The sequence below is a fragment of the Rhincodon typus genome, chromosome 20 (assembly GCF_021869965.1).
Source record: "Rhincodon typus isolate 14 chromosome 20, sRhiTyp1.1, whole genome shotgun sequence".
Classification (NCBI taxonomy): domain Eukaryota; kingdom Metazoa; phylum Chordata; class Chondrichthyes; order Orectolobiformes; family Rhincodontidae; genus Rhincodon; species Rhincodon typus.
The window spans coordinates 44,581,017-44,598,706 of record NC_063351.1 but is presented as its reverse complement, the minus strand read 5'-3'; the positions used below and the strand labels follow the sequence as shown (position 1 = coordinate 44,598,706).

The following is a 17,690-nucleotide window of genomic DNA, read 5'->3' as shown; positions in this document are numbered from 1 at the left end:
TCCCCCTCCACTGCCCCGTCCCTCGGTCTGGGAGGTCCCCCTCCACTATCTTGTCCCACAGTGATTGAGGTCCCCCTCCACTATCTTGTCCCTCGGTGAGTGAGGTTCCCCCTTCACTATCTTGTCCCTCGGTGATTGAGGTCCCCCTCCACTACCTTGTCCCTCGGTGATTGAGGTCCCCCTCCACTACCTTGTCCCTCGGTGATTGAGGTCCCCCTCCACTATCTTGTCCCTCGGTGAGTGAGGTTCCCCCTTCACTATCTTGTCCCTCGGTGATTGAGGTCCCCCTCCACTACCTTGTCCCTCAGTGATTGAGGTCCCCCTCCACTACCTTGTCCCTCAGTGAGTGAGGTTCCCCCCCGCCATTACCTTGTCCCTCGGTGAGTGCGGTCCCCCTCCATTACCTTGTATCCTCGGTCAGGGAGGTCCCTCTCGGTAATTATCCGCCTCCGGCCTCCCGTTTCCAGGCAGCAGCTCGAACGCAGGAACCCTCTGACGTCACCACGCAAGGCCGTTTGCGCGCCTCCGTTCCATTGACGTCACGGCGCCAGTGGCGCCGGCCCCGCTGCACCCTGGGAGTTGTAGTTCAGCTCCTCCTTCCTGCAAGCTCAGCATTAACTGAAGAAGTGTCCGGACCCGAAACGTCAGCCTTCCTGCTCCTCTGATGCTGCTTGGCCTGCTGTGTTCATCCAGCTCTACACCTTGTTATCTCTGACTCCAGCATCTGCAGTCCTTACTACCCCAAACTTAGGTAGTCTGTCTTCCCAGCTGGATCACTTTAACACAGGCAACATTTTTGTGAACCTCGTCTGAATTCCCTGCAGAGCCATCACACCCTTCCTACAGTGTCATGACCAGAACTGCACACAGTGCTGCAGCAACTAACGTTATGTACAGCTCCAACGTAACCTCCCAACTTGTAAACAGTGCCTTGACTAATAATGCCAAGTAGTCAATATGCCTTCTTAACGATCCTATCTACCTGTCCTGTTGCCTTCAAGACAATGCATACCAAGCCCCTCTGATCCTCTATACTTCCATTCACTGTCTACTCCCTTGCCTTGTTAGCTCTCACAAATGCATCACCTCGTATGTTTCACGATTGAGTTACATTTGCCATTGTTCAGCCCCTCTGAACAGCCCATCTGTATCATCTATTATCTAAGACTTTCCTCCTCACTATTTACCACACTGTCAATTTTTGTTTCATTTGCAAGTTTACTGAACATACCTCCTATATTCTTGTCTCAATCATTAATGTACACAATAAAGAGCAAAGAACCCACCCAACATGCCCTGTGGTATGCCATTGAACACAGGCTTCTGGTCACAAACATCTTTGACTATCACCCTCTGCTTCCTGCAACTAGATCATTTTTGGATCCAGTTTGTCAAATTGTCCTGAACCCCATGAGACCTTAGATTTTTAACCAGTTTACCATGGAAGACCTTGTCGAAACCTGACATCCATGTTGACTACATCAACAGCACTGCCCTTATCTACACACTTCATCACATCCTCGAAAAATTAAATTTGTTACGCATGATCTTCCTCTTACCAAGTCAAGCTGACTATCCTTGATTGATCCTTGCCTCTCCAAATGGAGATTAATTCTGTCCCTCAGAATTTTTTCCAATAGTTTCCCTCCATCAGATGTTAGACTCACTGGTCTGTAGTTTCATGGTTTAACCCTACCACCCTTCTTGAACAATGATATCACATCAGCTGTCCTCTTGTCATGTGGCATCCCTCCTGTGGCCAGAGAGGACTTAAAAATTAATGACAGCACTCCTGAAATCTCCTCTGTTGCTTCCCAGAGCAGCCTGGGACACATTTGGACCTGGGGAATTATCCACTTTTGCCATGGAGAGCCAGGTCCAGCAGCCTAGTCGGTAAATGATCGATAAACACTTGGATCTTCACACTAGCACTTGTGTCATTGCTGCTTTCATTTACTATCTCAGCAAGAAGGGGTTAAAAGAGGCTTGACCTCCCTCTAGGTCCTCCATCCCGGCGAGGTAGTTTGAGCAGACTGCTAGGACTTTGATGAATTGAGAGAGTTTGGGAAGGATGTGCTCCTTAGCTTTTGTGACATTTTAAAAACCTTTCACCTTGTAAGAATCGGTTCCTCCTCTTACTCTTCAGTATCCAATTTTTCAACACAGTTGGAGGAGGAGGAGCTGGTTGATGAGTGAGGGTGAGCAATTCCACTTTTTTCTCTGTAATCTCTAGCTTATCGTAAATAATCCAACAGCAATCTTAAGATATGGCAGGACAACTCAGTCATGTGGAATGCTCATCCTGTGGTACATGGGCTTTTGTGGATACTTTGCGTGACATTGATGAGCACATGTCCAGGAAGTGCCACCAAATGCAGAAGATTGAGTTCCAGTGCTCAAGCTAACTGGAAATACTGTGGTGTCTCCGTGAGGCAGTGAATACATGGATAAGATGTTTATAGAGGCATCATTATTCTTCCCTTCGTCTCCTTCTCCAAAAAACAGACCTTACATTGAAGACCAACTTTGAGAAAGATGATGGTTGTAAACATTTTCTTGGAATAGTTCACGCTCCATCCTCCAACTCTAGAGTACACTTCCCCCTGTGACTGTAAACAGCTTTCTCTGTCCCGTTGTCCCTCCTGTCACTATCAGTTCTTTCATTATCTCCTTGAATACTTCTGCTCTTCCCTCAGTCTCATTCCCATTCGATCACCATGCCCACTTTCACCCTTACAAACCCCCAAATTAAGTTATTTCTCACTTCCCATTATGTTCCTCATTTCTCATATGCAACACAAACTCTTCCTTGTTCCCCTTGCCCCGATTATTGTGTCTCTTCCCTCTGTGTTTCAATTTGCTCCCTCTATTTTCCAAGATCATTTCAGTGACCCAGGAAACCACACCATTGACGTCCTGTTCCCTAGCTTTCCTTTCGATTCAATGCACCTTGCTTTCCATCTTTCCTATTAATCCCACTTTTATGTTGATCCCCTTTTTGGTTAATTCCCCATTTAAGTTGAGAACTGCTTACCTGCCCCAGTCTGGTTTGATGGAATCTGCCCATGTAGCTGCCTCACTGGGCAGGGTGGTGGGCACAATCACCCTTCATTGCAACCATGATGTGGAGGTGCTAATGATGGACTGGGGTGGACAAGGTCAGAAGTCACACAACATCAGGTTATAGTCCAACAAGTCTATTTAAAATCACAAGTCTTCAGAGCGCTGGTCCTTCATTGCAACCTTGTTAGAAGGCAGACTACATATAAACCACAAGATGTAGAAGAAGTAGGTCCTTCGGCCCATCCAGTCTGCTTCACCAATCAGTGAAGTCATGGCTGATCTGATAATCCTCAACTCCACTTTCCTACCTTTTCGCATAACCTTTGATTCCTTTACTGATTAAAAATCTGTCTCCTCAGCCTTCAACTTAGTTAATGATCCAGTATCGATGGCCCTTTGTGCTAAAGAATTCCTCTGACAGAAGAAACGCTTTAAACATCTTAAATGGGTGACCCTTTACTCTGAGACTACACTTTCTGGTCCTGGGGAAACAACCTCTGCCCTGTGAAGCCATCTCATAACCTCTTATCTTTCAAAAATGTCTCCTGAACTCCAGCAGGTTTGCGACGACTCGTGTTCTGGTTGACCTGGTGAGGTTTCACTGAGCATTTGGGCAAAGTAACGGCTTAGTTATGAAGGAGACCAGACGGTGAAAGACATTGGTACAGATCGGAGCTTGGAGGAAGCACTTTAACTGCACCAGTCCATGCTTCATCTGTACAGCTGGGTTTGTGATTGTCTGTGTTTCCTCTTTTTGGCTAATAATATTACGCTCATGGATGTAATTCCAGTGGGATGAGGTCTTAATGCGTATTTATGACGTATTAGTAAATGCTACATGAGTTCCTGATGATGAAGGTCAGGAATGGGTCCTCTTGAAAGGTTTTGAGAACATTAATAACAAAACTCCAACCTGCTGTTAGGAATCATTAATTTTTTTGCTTCTCTCCAATGACGTTCCCCTGCCCAGTCTTCTGAAAGCTGCCAGCAGGTCCTGAAGGTTCCACCCATGGTTTTCGATACCATTGTCAAAATGAATGGTGTGGGTGCATTTAAAGAACGCTGGTAAAAGGGCAAAGATGAAAGGAGAAGCAAGGCATGCTTATTGCACTGTCATTAGCACTGCTGCCTCACAGCGCCAGTTCGATTCCAACCTGGGGCAACTGTCTGAGTGGAGTTTGCACACTCTCCCTGTGTCTGTGTGGGTTTCCTCCCACAGTCCATAGATGTGCAGGCTAGGTGGATTAGCCATGCTAAATGTAGGGTTCTGGGCATAGGGTGGCATGCTCTACGGAGGGTTGGTGCAGACTCAATGGGCTGAATGGTCACTTTTTGCACTGTAGGGATTCTATGATTCTAATGGGTAAAAGGAAATAGAGTTAGGGTTAGGGCAGGGAGAGGAAACATTGTGTGCAGCATGAACACCAGCATGGTTTGGTTGGACAGAATGGCCTTTTTCTGAGCTCAATGCTGAAGTAAATTCAATATAACATTGCAGTAATAGACGGAAGGAAAAGTGCAAATGCCACACCAGGGCCCTTTCAAAGCTGCTGGAAATTCAACTCATTTTCCTGTCTCGGATTTCATGGGCCCTGAAGGAACTTTGCACTAACCTCTCTCAGGTCCATCCACTTACAGCTGAACAATGTGGAATGACAAAGCTTATATAGCTTTCCTCAGCAACATTCAAAGTGGCAGCTCTCTCTGTCAACCCGAGTGCTATCAGTTCAGAGCGAACAAGCTGTTACTGGAAATCCCCATTCTGATGAGACAGTTAGTAACCCACCAACAGCCACCACCTCCCCCCTCAACCCCCGGAGCACATCCTAAGCACTTTGCCAGGACTTGATAAATGACGTGGTGCGGCAAAAAAGAAACGGAGCATTGTGAGTTACAGAACCATGGATGAAAGCAGTTCCAGTGTGTAGCATTTTAGTGAACTGTGAAAACATCACAAGGTGCCTCACAGGATCATTGTTGCCTCGCCATGTTGCCAAGAAAAAAGTGCGACCCTAAGAAATATTGACAAAGTCTCTCAGTTTTGAGTGTTATTTTCAAATTTCAGACCTTTGTCCCATTGGCTCCCTGCCAAAATTGAAACTGCATTGAGTTGAGTGTTTTTAATGTTTTTTTTAATAGAAATTTGGCTGAGGGCGGATCGAACTGTTTTAAAGCCTAGACATCCTATTTGAGCTGGAGCTTAGCATCACTATCCATTTGTGTTTTCTCATCACACTAACAGCCTGTTTCTATGTCTTTCACGCTGCCCACCTTCATCTCAATCTCCGCACATGGGGCTGCTGAAACCTTCATTCAGTATTTGTCACTTGCAGACATTAATTTGCACAGCCTCTCCTTGCGTTCACTCTCCTAAACATTAGTTGAAGCAGAACTCTGCAGCTGGTCTGCTACCATACCCTGACACCTCTTGCCCTCACTGACCTGCATCAGTTCCCCATTGGAAAAATTATAATTCTGCTCCAGTGTTTTTCTTTTCAATTCCTTAATTATCTTTCCCTTCCCTATCATTAGAATATTTTTTTTAATTCGTTTACAGAATGAGGGCATCACTGACTAGGGATGCCTTGTACTACATGGGATCTGGCCCAGAGATGGATACACAGAGGAGTTTTGTTGGACCTTATTGGACCTCTGTAACGGTTACATTTTGGATATGAGTCTATCGTGAGTGTGAGACACAACAGCCCCAGATTCATCATTCCCAGTGGAAGCTGCTCCATAAGACATAGGAGCAGAATTAGGCCATTCAGCCCATCAAATCCTATGCCTTTTGACTCTATATCACTTATTGCTATCGATTTAATTTCATTTATTACTAACAAGGCATCTCAATCCCTCTGCCCATCTGCCTGACCATTCGACAAGACATGTATCCTTGGATATTTAGTTTCCAGTCCTTATTCCCTTGCAGCCACATTTCTGCAATGCCCACAACATTGTACAGGCCAATTTCAATTGGTGCTACAAGCTTCTTTACCTTGTTTTGTATACTGCATGCATTTAAGTACAACACCCTCAGTCCTGCATTGACTGCCCTCTATTTATAATTGTCTCCTTCTCTGTTGTGGCTGATGTTAGATTCCTGAGCCTTTCCATACTCTCTGTCCTATTACTTGTTCTGGAAACTATAATAACCTCTGCTGAGCCCTCTGCCCACCCTTTAACTTTTTTCCTAGTTTTCCATGCAACTGAATGCAGTCCCTCATTATTTAGTTTAAAGCCCTATCCATAGTCCTAGTTATGCAATTTGCCAGGACTGTGGTCCCAGCATGATTCAGATGGAGCCCATCAATTTCCAGCTCCTCAACTTTTGGCTTCACCCGGTCCCACACTCCCATGTTTTGGCTAATTGTGAGAAGCAAGGTGTATGGGATGAACCAGCTCCTAGGTCTAGCAAATGTGTTAATCTGCGACTGATTTTAATTTGACCTTGGATAAGGTCTGGACAATTTCTGATTTTGTTTCTTACAAGCATCTGCAGCTCTTTGGGTTTTTATGGACAAAGTCAAATCAGCTAACTTGATATTCACTTTGGGAAGAGTTTAAACATCAGGTGAACAAATTACTTTTTTAAATTACAAAAGAACACTGCATGGAATTTTCTCATGAGGGTAATGGAACTGGGGTTACTGGGGAAAGATATTGTAGCAGATGAGTTTCAAGAGACAATTGATACATTTGCAGAGAGATCAAGAATTGATGAAGATTGGGACTTAGTAAGTCAGCTGCTTCCAAACAGGTGAACTGTACCTTTAAGAAGGAGCTATAGGGAGATGCTGAATAGGCTGGGGTTATTTTCCCTGGAGTGTTGGAGGCTGAGGGGTGACCTTATAGAGGTTTATAAAATCATGAGGGGCATGGATAGGATGAATAGACAAGGTCCTTTCTCCAGGGTGCGGAAGTCCAGAACTAGAGGGCATAGGTTTAAGGTAAGAGGGGAAAGATTTAAAGAAGACTGGAGGGGCAGCTTTTTCACGCAGAGGGTGGTGCATGTATGGAATGAGCTGCCAGAGGAAGTGGTGGAGGCTGGTACAATTAAAACATTTAAAAGGCATCTGGATGGGTATATGAATAGGAAGGGTTTAGAGGGATATGGGCCAAATGCTGGCAAATGGGACTACATTAATTTAGGATATCCGGTCGGCATGGACGAGTTGGAACGAAGGGTCTGCTTCTGTGCTGTACAGCTCTATGCCACCGTCAGCAAATGCATGGGAACACCACCACCTGCAAGTTCCACTCCGAGTCACTGACCGCCCTAACGTGGAAATATATCACCGTTCCTTTAGTATTGCTGGGTCAGAATCCTGGAACTCCCCCACTAATAACATTGTGCATCTACCTACACTGGACAAAATGCAGCATTTCAAGAAGACAGCTTACCACCACCTTCCCCTGGGCAACTGCGGATGGGCAATAGATCTGGTTTGAATCCCTTATATCTATTAGAACAGCATAACATTTGAATTTTGTTTTATCCAGGAATAGTTAGTAGTTAAGGGGGAATTGTTCAGTTTGTTAGTAATTCTGTTAATTTGTTAACTGTTAGAGTTAGATAAACAAATTGTTACTTGTTGATTGTAGAATGCCTGTCAGAAGTTCATTTTGTTTCACCTGTCCTTTATAACAGACTGGAATGTGACAGACAGATTATAAATTACTCAGAGATGGCAAGAACTGGAGATGCGGGAGTCAGAGACAACACAGTGTGGAGCTGGAGGAACACAGCAGGCCAGGCAGCATCAGAGGAGCAGGAAAGTTGATGTTTCAGGTTGGGACCCTTCTTCAGAAAAAAAGGGTCCTGACCTGAAACGTCAACTTTCCTGCTCCTGTGATGCTGCTTGGCCTGCTGCGTTCCTCCAGCTCCACACTGTGTTGTGAGACACAGGTTACACCACTTTTCATAGTTCCTTTAACAGATTACGAGGAAAGGCGAGCTTCTCTGGGTATAGTCTGGGTTTTAGTTATCAGAGGGGGAGGGGGGGTCATTCTCTGTTTTCAGGCAATGTTCTGTCTGTCCTTCAGCTAGATGTAAAAGACAACATGCCACTATTCTGAAGTTGCAGTATTGCGGCTAAAATTCATCCCTCAATGACTCTCACTACAAACAAAATATCTGGTACTATCACCATTCTTTGTCAGAACCTGCTGTTTCTCATATCTCATAATGTTGTTTGGTTATTGTGGTTCTCTACATTTCAAAAGTGCTTCACTCATTTGGGATGACCTGAGGCAAAGAAGGGCACTATAGAAATATAATTTCTTTCTTTTCATTAATTTCATTGTACACGGTGTGACAGATTTGAGAATAAACCTCTCATTTGCTGCAACAGTATCAGTTAAGAATCCTTTTATTCTTCTTTTGGACTGGCTGATGTGTGTTCAAACATTCAAAAAAAATCAAGGGAATTGTTTGCTACCTTCTGTATTTAAATGGAAATAAGAGTTTGCTGTTTATACTGGCTTTGGGAGATGGAAATTGCAGACTAGAAAAGAACCTCTATTATCACAAGAAATCATTGCATTCAAAGCCACAAATTTAAACCAATAAGCAAACCATGCTTTCCCAAAATGTCATGAACAAAGGGGTGTTGATTAATTAGAAAAAAATTCTCAAAAGAATTTGAATCTAACTAATCACAAAAAAGAAAAGGCTGCTCCAAGTCACCTGACTCAACAGCTGCAAACTTTATATGGATTGCAAAGAGACATACCCAGAAAAGTAAAGACTCTTGAAATTCCAACAGATGGCTCACAGACAATGGACGTGTATGAATTGAAGCTTCGGAGAGGAACAGCAGACAGGTTGTAAAACAAGAAAAGGATTCAGTATAATTCTCTTTGCGTTGTGAAACCCTGGATTCCTTAAAATTAACAAATTACTTCAAACACCACTGTTTTGAGTCTTCTGTTAACAATCTGTACGCAAAACTCCAGGAGAATTTGAGAGCCACCCTCAGAGGTAGATCTTTTAACTGTGAGGACAAAGAGAAAGGAATGCAGAAAGTAAATCCTGTTCAGTTGAAGGAAGGTGAAGCAGTGTGAAAATGTCAAAAGCATGGATCGAGTGAAGAACAAGTGACTTCCTTTTCCTCCCAAAATTTGCCATTCTACTGTTCCACCAGTAGGTGACACCATCAACTATTCAACTACAGAAGTCAACACAGCTGATAGACCATAAGGCCAAAAGAATAGGAGCACAATTAGGCCATTTGGCCCATCAAGTCTGCTCCTACATTCAATCATGCTGCTATGTTTCTCAACCCCATTCCCCCGCCTTCTCCCTGTAACCCTTGACCTCCTTACTAATCAGAAACCTATCTATCTCTATCTTAAATAGACTCAATGACTTGCCTTCCACAGCCCTCTGTGGCAATGAGTTTCATAGATTCACCACCCTTTTGCTGAAGAAATTCCTCCCCATCTCAGTTCTAAAGGGTCGTCCCTTCAATCTGAGGTTGTGCCCTCGAGTCTTAGTCTCTTCTACCAGTGGAAACATTTTCTCTACTTCCACTCTATCCAGGTTTCACAGTATTCTGTAAGTTTCAAAGAGACAACCCCTCTTCCTTTTAAACTCCATTGAGTACAGGTCCAGAGTCCTCAACCATCCTCATATATCCCTTCATCCCCAGGATCATTCTTGTAAACCACTTTTCGACCCCCTCCAAGGCCAGCACATCCTTACTTAGATACAGGGCCAAAACAGTTCACAATATTCCAAATGCGGTCTAACTAGAACCTTATTCAGCCTCAGTAGTACATCCTTGCTCTTACATTCTAGCCCTCATGAAATGAATGCTAACATTTCATTTGCCCTCCTAACTGCAGGTTCAGTTGTCAGTTAGAACATAGAACATAGAACATTACAGCGCAACATCGAGGGCCGAAGGGCCTGTACTGCGCTGTAATGTTCTATGTTCTATGTTCTAACTGACAACTGAACCTGCATGTTAACCTTCAGAGAATCCTGAGCTGGGACTCCCAAGTACCTTCATGCTTCAGATTTCCAAAGTTTTTCCCTGTTTAGAAAATAATCTGTGCCTCTATTCTTCCTACCAAAGTGCATAACCTCACACTTTCCCACATTATATTCCATCTGCCATTTCTTTGCTCACTCTCCTAGCCTTTCCAAATCCATCTGCAGCTTCCCTGCTTCCTCAACACCACCTGTCCCTCCACCTATTTTTGTGTCATCTGTAAACTTAGCAACAATGCCCTCGGTTCCTTCATCCAGTTCATTCTGTATAACATGGATAATTGTAGTCCCAACACTGATCCCTGCGGAACTCCAATAGTTCCAGCTGCCATCCTGAAAAAGACCCTTTTGACCCCACTCTCTGCCTTCTGCCAGCCAGTCAGTCCCCTATCCATGCCAGTCCCTTGCCCCTAACACCATGGGCTCCTATTGAGCAGCCTCCTGCATGGCCCCTTGTCAAAGACCTTCTGGAAATTCAAATAGATCACGTCCACTGGCTCTGCTTTGTCAACTTGCTCGTTACCTCCTCAAAGAATTCTAACAGATTTGTCAGGCACGACCTCCCCTTGACGAAGCCATACTGACTCAGCCCTATTTTAACATGCAGTCCGCAGTCTCATCCTTAATAATGGAATCTAAAATGTCACCAATGACTGAGGTCAGGCTAACTGGCCTATAATTTCCTGTCTCCTGCCTGCTTCCCTTTTTAAACAGGGGTGTTACATTAGCCATTTTCTAGTCCTTTGGGAATCTCTCTGACCCCAGTGATTCCTGAAAGATCACTAATCTACTTGGCTATCTCCTTCAGAACTCTGGGGTCCGAGTGATTTATCCACCTTCAGACCTTTCAGCTTCCCCAGCACTTTTCCTTAGTGATGGCCACTACACGCACCTCTACTCCCTGACTCTCTGGAAGTTTTGGTACGTTGCTCACTGTGAAAACTGATGCAAAGTACTGATTCAGTTCTTCTGTTATTTCTTTGTTCCCCAATGCTACTTCTCAAGCCTCATTTTCCAGCGATCCAAAGTCCACCCTTGCCCCTCTCTTACCTTTTATATTTCTAAAGAAACTCTTGCAACCTTCCTTTATATTACTAGCTAGCTTATCCTTATGTTTCATCTTCTCCCCCTTAATGCTTTTCTCGTTATCCCGTGCTGGTTTTTAAAAGCTTTCAAATTCTTTGGGTTCTGACCAATTTTCAGCATATTGTATGCTTTTCCTTTTACCTTTATGCTGTTTCTAACCCTCCTTGTCAGCCATGGTTATCTCATCCTCCACTTAGTATGTTTCTTCGTGCTTGGGATGAATTTCTGCTGTGCCTCCCGAATTATCCCCAGAAACTCCAACAAGATGCAGGACTAATACACTTTCCCACCTCCCCCACACACCCACAACAGAAGTCAGGATACAGCCTAGCATCCTCCTGGCCTCTTATCAACAACCAGCCACTAAATTAACACAAACAACTTGCTTCTAAAAACCCAGATGCCAACTTGTCTTTTTCAAAAAGTTGTTCCAAGCGTATGAATTGCTCCCCCATCGATGCTTAACTCACTCAGATGCTGATTTTACCTGATACGGGTGGCTCAATGGTTAGCACTGCAGCCTCACGGCACCAGGGACCCGGGTTCAATTCCACCCTCGGGTGACTGTCTGTGTGGAGTTTGCTTATTCTCCCCGTGTCTGCGTGGGTTTGCTCCGGTTTCCTCCCACAGTCCAAAGATGTGCAGGTTAGGTGGATTGGCTGTGCTAAATTGCACATAATGTCCAGGGATGTACATCGGAAATGCAGGTTTATAGGGATAGGGTAATGGGGTGATTCTGAATGGGATGCTCTTTGGAGGGTCGGTGTGGACTTGATGGGCTGAATAGCCTGCTTCCACACCGCAGGGAAGCTATGCAGTCCTGCCATTGCTGCTCCACTATCTTCCCCGCTAGGCTCCTCTTCCATTCAACTCTGACCAGCTCCTTCCTTATATCTTTGTAGTTACCTTTGCTCGACTGCTAACCCGTTACATCTGATTCCACCTTCACCCTCTCAAACTGCAGGGTGAATTTTATCCTTTTATGGTCACTGCCCCCCAAGAGGTTCTCCAACCTGAGCTCCCTAATTGAGCCTGCCTCAGTACACATCACCAGAATTGCCAGTTCCCTCGTGCTCTACCACAAGCTGCTTCATGTGTTGGCCTCTTCACTTTAGCAACAAAGGACTCAAGCAATAGACTCAGACGATAGAAAACAGAGACTTACTGGGACTTACTTCTTATAAGTAAACTAACAATATGTTTCGTCTTGGTGTCTGTAATTTTTAGTTCATAACTTTATCTCTTTATTTATAAAGAATCTTCAGTAATAGCTTAGAGCAAAGCAACTTGTGTTCTGTTCAAATAAGAAGCTAGACTGCTGGTTTACTTTAACTTTAATCATCATAAATTATAAAAGGGGCTAACACTAGCTGCATTCATTTACAGATAACTGATTAAGTGGCAGATGCACTTGCTGGCCATGACCGTAACATGCTGAAAAACTAAGATCTTTTCCCTTTCTCATTCCCTCAATTGTTTCAAGCAGTGTCTGCTTTTTGGAACAATTATTCATTTTCCTGCATTGTTTTGTTCAGCTTTCTAAGTTGTATTGGTGCCTGGAACTTCATGCATTGCTACAGTTGACACCTTATTAAGGTTTTGTATAAATTCAACATTTTTACATTCGGCACATTGGCCTCAGTGGTTAGCACTGCTGCCTCACAGAGCCAGGGACCTGAGTTCAATTCCAGCCTCGGGTGACTGTCTGTGTGGAGTTTGCACACTCTCCCTGTGTCTGCGTGGGTTTCCTCCGGGTGCCCTGGTTTCCACCCACAGTCCAAAGATGTGCAGGTCAGGTCCATTGGCCATGGGAAATTGCCCATTGTGTTCAGGGATGTGTAGGCTAGGTTGGTTAGGCATGAGAAATGCAGGGTTAGAGGGATAGGGTAGGGGGATGTGTCTAGGTGGGATGCTCTTCTGAGGGTCAGTGTGGACCTGTTGGGCCGAGTGGCCTGTTTCCACACTGTAGGGATTCTATGATACGTTGCATTTATGTTCTATATCTTTAGATACAAAACCATAGACTCTATTTCTCATTCTAATCCTTTAATTTTTTTATTATCACCTTTGCTGCCTTAAAATAGATTTGATTTGTGCTCCTGTTGTCTTCATTTAAAATATTTCCCATTCGTAATCTCCAGTTCCACTTACACTATTGGCTTTCATTTTATCTATTTATGGTCCCTTTAAGCATTCACCACCACGAATTTAAAGTTAAGAACATAAGAATGTAACAATAGGAGTGGGAGTAGGCCATTCAGCCCTTCACTAATCAATGAGACCATGGTTAATCTTCTGCTTCAGCACCATTTTACTGCACGTTCCTCTATCCCCGATGTTTTTAATATGTGAAAATCTTTTGACCTCAGTCTTGAACTTACTCTGTGGCTGAGGCTTCACCAAGCTCTGGGATCAGTTGGTCAAGTTCTCAGTCTTTTTCTCTTTACTACTACAGAGAACTGAACGAAACTGAGATCACAGTTTCCTAAATATTATCCTAATTTCAAGATACTGCATCCTGTATCTCAACTTCCGGAATCAAGTAACATTTCCTCCCTTGTTAGTGTGTAAATAGATTGAGTGACAAAACATTTCTGAAGATACTACAGAAAAAGAAGTCTTTCTTTTCTCCCCAAGTATAATTGTCCAAATGGCAATTTATTTACAGATATCTAAAATCTGCTACTAGTATAAATCTATCATTTACACACAGTAATCTGTACAGGTATCTGTCGGAGACCTCTAATAGTGATAATGCAGAAATCCTCTAAGCTCAGATCTTCAGCTCTTAATAATATAGCAGCCATTGTCAAAAGACAATAAAGGTGAATTGAACAGTAACTAACATGTGGATTGAAGTCTGTGCGTTTCTCATCCATAATTAGTGACTTGCTAACAAAATCAGAGTCAAAAACGAATTGTGCCAAGCTGTCAGACACCGCTAATGTTGCAGGCGGGTTATGTTTTGTTACAAATCACTCCCTTCAAAGTGAATGAAGGCTTCAGTTACACCTCTCACCAAATTAAACCATATGACTCCTGTCGCCTCTGCTTTCCCCCTTTTGTTAAAGTGTCATTGTGTTCACAGAACAAGTTGTTCCCATCACACTTCTCAGCAATGACAGGATTTAATTATGGTGTTTGAGATGTAAAGTGAGGACTTCTTTTTCTGTCGAGTTATTTTGCTATTGCGACCTGCTGAACCGCTTAAAATGCTGCTGCTTTAATTTAAAATTGTGTTTTCAGAGTCCATTGTGTCTTGCTGGGTAAATACACAATGAGGAGCTATTCCATGCAAAGCTAGTGTTGAACACATCCTGTTCCCGGGTCTTTTGTCAGGTTGTCAACCCAGTGGAACTGTCCTGGAGTCTCCAGAAACTGAAGATTTACTTCATGGATGCTGCTGTGAGGAACATCATAGGGTACACTTACAGAAAACAGAAAAGGTGCATTTACAATCATAGAGTCATACAGGATGGAAACTGACCCTTCGGCCCAATTAATCGACGCCAAACATGTTCTCAAACTAAACTAGTCCCACCTGCCTGCTCCAGACCTAAATCCCACTAAACCTTTCCTATGCATGAACTTACCCAAATGTCTTTTAAACATTGTAAATGTACCCACACCCACTACTTCCTCTGACAGTTCATTCCACACATGAGCTACTCTCTGTAAAAAGGTTGCTCCTCGTGTCCTTTTTAAAACTTTCTCCTCTCACCTTAAAAATAAGCCACCTGGTTTTCACCTCCCTCACCCTAGTAGGGAAAGGACCTTCGCTATTCACCTTATCTATGCCCCTCACAATTTTGTAAACCTCTGTAAGGTCGCTCCTCAACCTCCTACGCTCCTGTGAAAATGTCACAGCCTATTTTTATGACTCAAACCCTTCATTCCCAGCAAAATCCTGGCAAATCTTTTCCGAACCGTCTCCAATTTAATGGCATCCTTTCTATAGCAGGGCAACCAGAACTGCACACAGTACTCCAGAAGAAGCTCCATTAACTGAAGAAGGGTCCAGACCTGAAACGTCAGCCTTCCTGCTCCTCTGATGCTGCCTGACCTGCTGTGTTCATCCAGCTCTGCACCTTGTTAACTCAGATTCTCCAGCATCGGCAGTTCCTACTATCTCTCTTTACTCCAGAAGAAGCATCTACTTTTGTTTACTTGGAGAAACTTTGCTTCTCATTGACCCCTACCTATTTCTTATTGACTTGCTGTCCCTTGGTAACAGGGAGAGATGTAGCAGTTGGCTGATTGGCTCGTTCTCAGTGTAAAGGGATATCAACAGCATAGGTTTAATTCCTGCACCAGGAAGAGCTCTCCTTCTCGACTCTCTCCCCTCGCCTGAGGCGTGGTGACCCTCAGGTTAAACCCCCACCAGTTGCCTCTCTCTAATGAGAGAGCAGCCCCATGGTCTGGTAAGAACAGCTTTACCCATCCATAACACAGTTTTGGTTTTTACATTTTCTGAAGAAGGGTCCCGACCCGAAACATCAACTTTCCTGCTCCTCTGATGCTGCCTGGCCTGCTGTGTTCCTCCAACTCCACACTTGGTTTCTACATGCTTGCTGATGACACCCAGCTTGACATTGCTACCATTTATCTCAACTCTGTCTGTGCTTCCAGACTGCTGGATGATTTTTCCAACATCCCATCCTGGCTGAGCAGGTATTCCCTCCAAGGAAATGCTAGAGAGACAAAAACGTTGGGTCCTGCACCCTCAACACATACTTTGTTCCCTCACCATTGATAGCCTCTCCCTGGTAACTGTCTGACACTGAACCAGGCCATTCACAACATTAGTTGCAAATTTATTCTTGAGATGAACTCCCGACAACATATCCGTGATATCGCTAAATTTTCCCAAGCAGTTTACTGCTTCATTGCATCATATTCCTTGAAGAAAATACCAGACCTTAGAGAAAGACCTTTGAAAGCCATGCTTGGAATGTTTCTTTTAACTTATTATGAGGAAGAGTGTTTTTCTCTGCACCTTATTGAGTCTGCTGAAAGGGCTAATGGAAGGTCACTTTGTGTGATTGAAGCTTTGATTATTTGCTATTGGCTAAACTATGATTAATAGATTTAGCTACAGTTGCCACATTCATTGTTATGCAAATACATCTGTTGTGATGGAGGTTAGAGCTGTGACTGTAGGACACTAATAATGAGCAGCGGCCCAGATGTAAAATGACAGATGCCAGCGGGGCTGCAATGTTTTGAACTCCGTGCCGGTTGGGATAACTGTGCCGAACCAACTGGGCTCTTTTCCAATCAATTTCCAGCAAAATGCTAAACAAAAAATAGCCAAAGCACTGGAAATCAGAAACAAAATCAGAAGAGCTGCAGCATCAGTTGAGAGAGAGCAGAATTAACGTTAACGGCCCGTTCTTCAGAACTCCTTCTTTCTTTATTCATTTACGGGATGAGGGCGCCTCTGACCAGGCAGCATTTATTGCCCATCCCTAATTGCCCAGAGGGCAGTTAAGAGTCAACCACATTGCTGTGGGTCTGGAGTCACATATAGGCCAGACCAGGTAAGGATGGCAGTTTCCTTCCCTAAAGGGCATTAGTGAATCAGATGGGTTTTTCCCGACAATTGACAACGGATTCATGGTCATCTTTCGGTTCTTAATTCCAGATTTTTTTTTATTGAATTCAAATTCCACTATCTGCCATGGTGGGATTCGAACCCAGGTCACCAAAACATTACCTGGGTCTCTGGATTAACAGACCAGCGATAATACCACTAGGCCATCGCCTCCCCTGTTAACTCTGCTTTCTCTCCACAGAGGCTGCCAGACCAATTGCGTTTTTCCAGCAGTTTCTGATTTTGTTCCAACAAAACACTGCCCTTCACAGAACACCGACTCCTGTAACTAACAGGAAACCAAAAGGACAGGGAATAAAAAGTGTTACGTTCTTAATTCTTGCTGGCTCAGAGAGTGTGTTTCCAGTTGTGGGAAAGACAACAGTCAGAAGGCATCATTATAAGAGAGCCACCAAAAAATCCAATTTGATTGTAAGGTTAGGAGTTGAAGTAGGCCATTCAGCCCCTCCAGCCTGTTCCGCTATTCAATATGATCATGGCTGATGTGACGATGGCGTCAGTTCTACATTTCTGCTAATGCCCTGTTAACGACTGCCTTAATAGTCAAGAATATATCCAACTCTGAACATAAACATAAACTAGAACATAGAAAAATATTCGAGGAACCTGCCTCCACCAGTCTTTAGGAGAGAAGTCTATATGCCAATGATGCTCTGACAAGAGAAAAAAAAATTCTCCTTATCTGTGCCACAACTGGGAGGTCCTTTGATTTTAAACAATGGCCCTTTGTTCTGCTCCTTTCATTGTCTAGCCTGTCAAGCCCCCTCATCCTGTTATGTCTTTTAATAAGTTTAGAAATCACACAACACCAGGTTATAGTCCAACTGGTTTATTTGAAAACACAAGCTTTCAGAGCCTCACTCTTTCTTCAGGTGTTAGTATCTGACACCAGATTTATAGGTAAAAGATCAAAGGATCACACCATTGATG

General features: G+C 43.8%; 1 protein-coding gene across 1 annotated transcript in view; it reads right to left on the bottom strand.

Moving 5' to 3' along the window:
- The window catches only part of r3hcc1l (R3H domain and coiled-coil containing 1-like), a 77,069-nt gene extending 76,563 nt beyond the window's left edge, over positions 1 to 506 (bottom strand). The window contains exon 1 of the mRNA XM_048609222.1: positions 405 to 506. The gene's annotated coding sequence lies outside the window, so the exon portion shown is untranslated. The remainder of the gene's footprint in view (positions 1 to 404) is intronic.
- Positions 507 to 17,690: the final 17,184 nt, after the last annotated feature.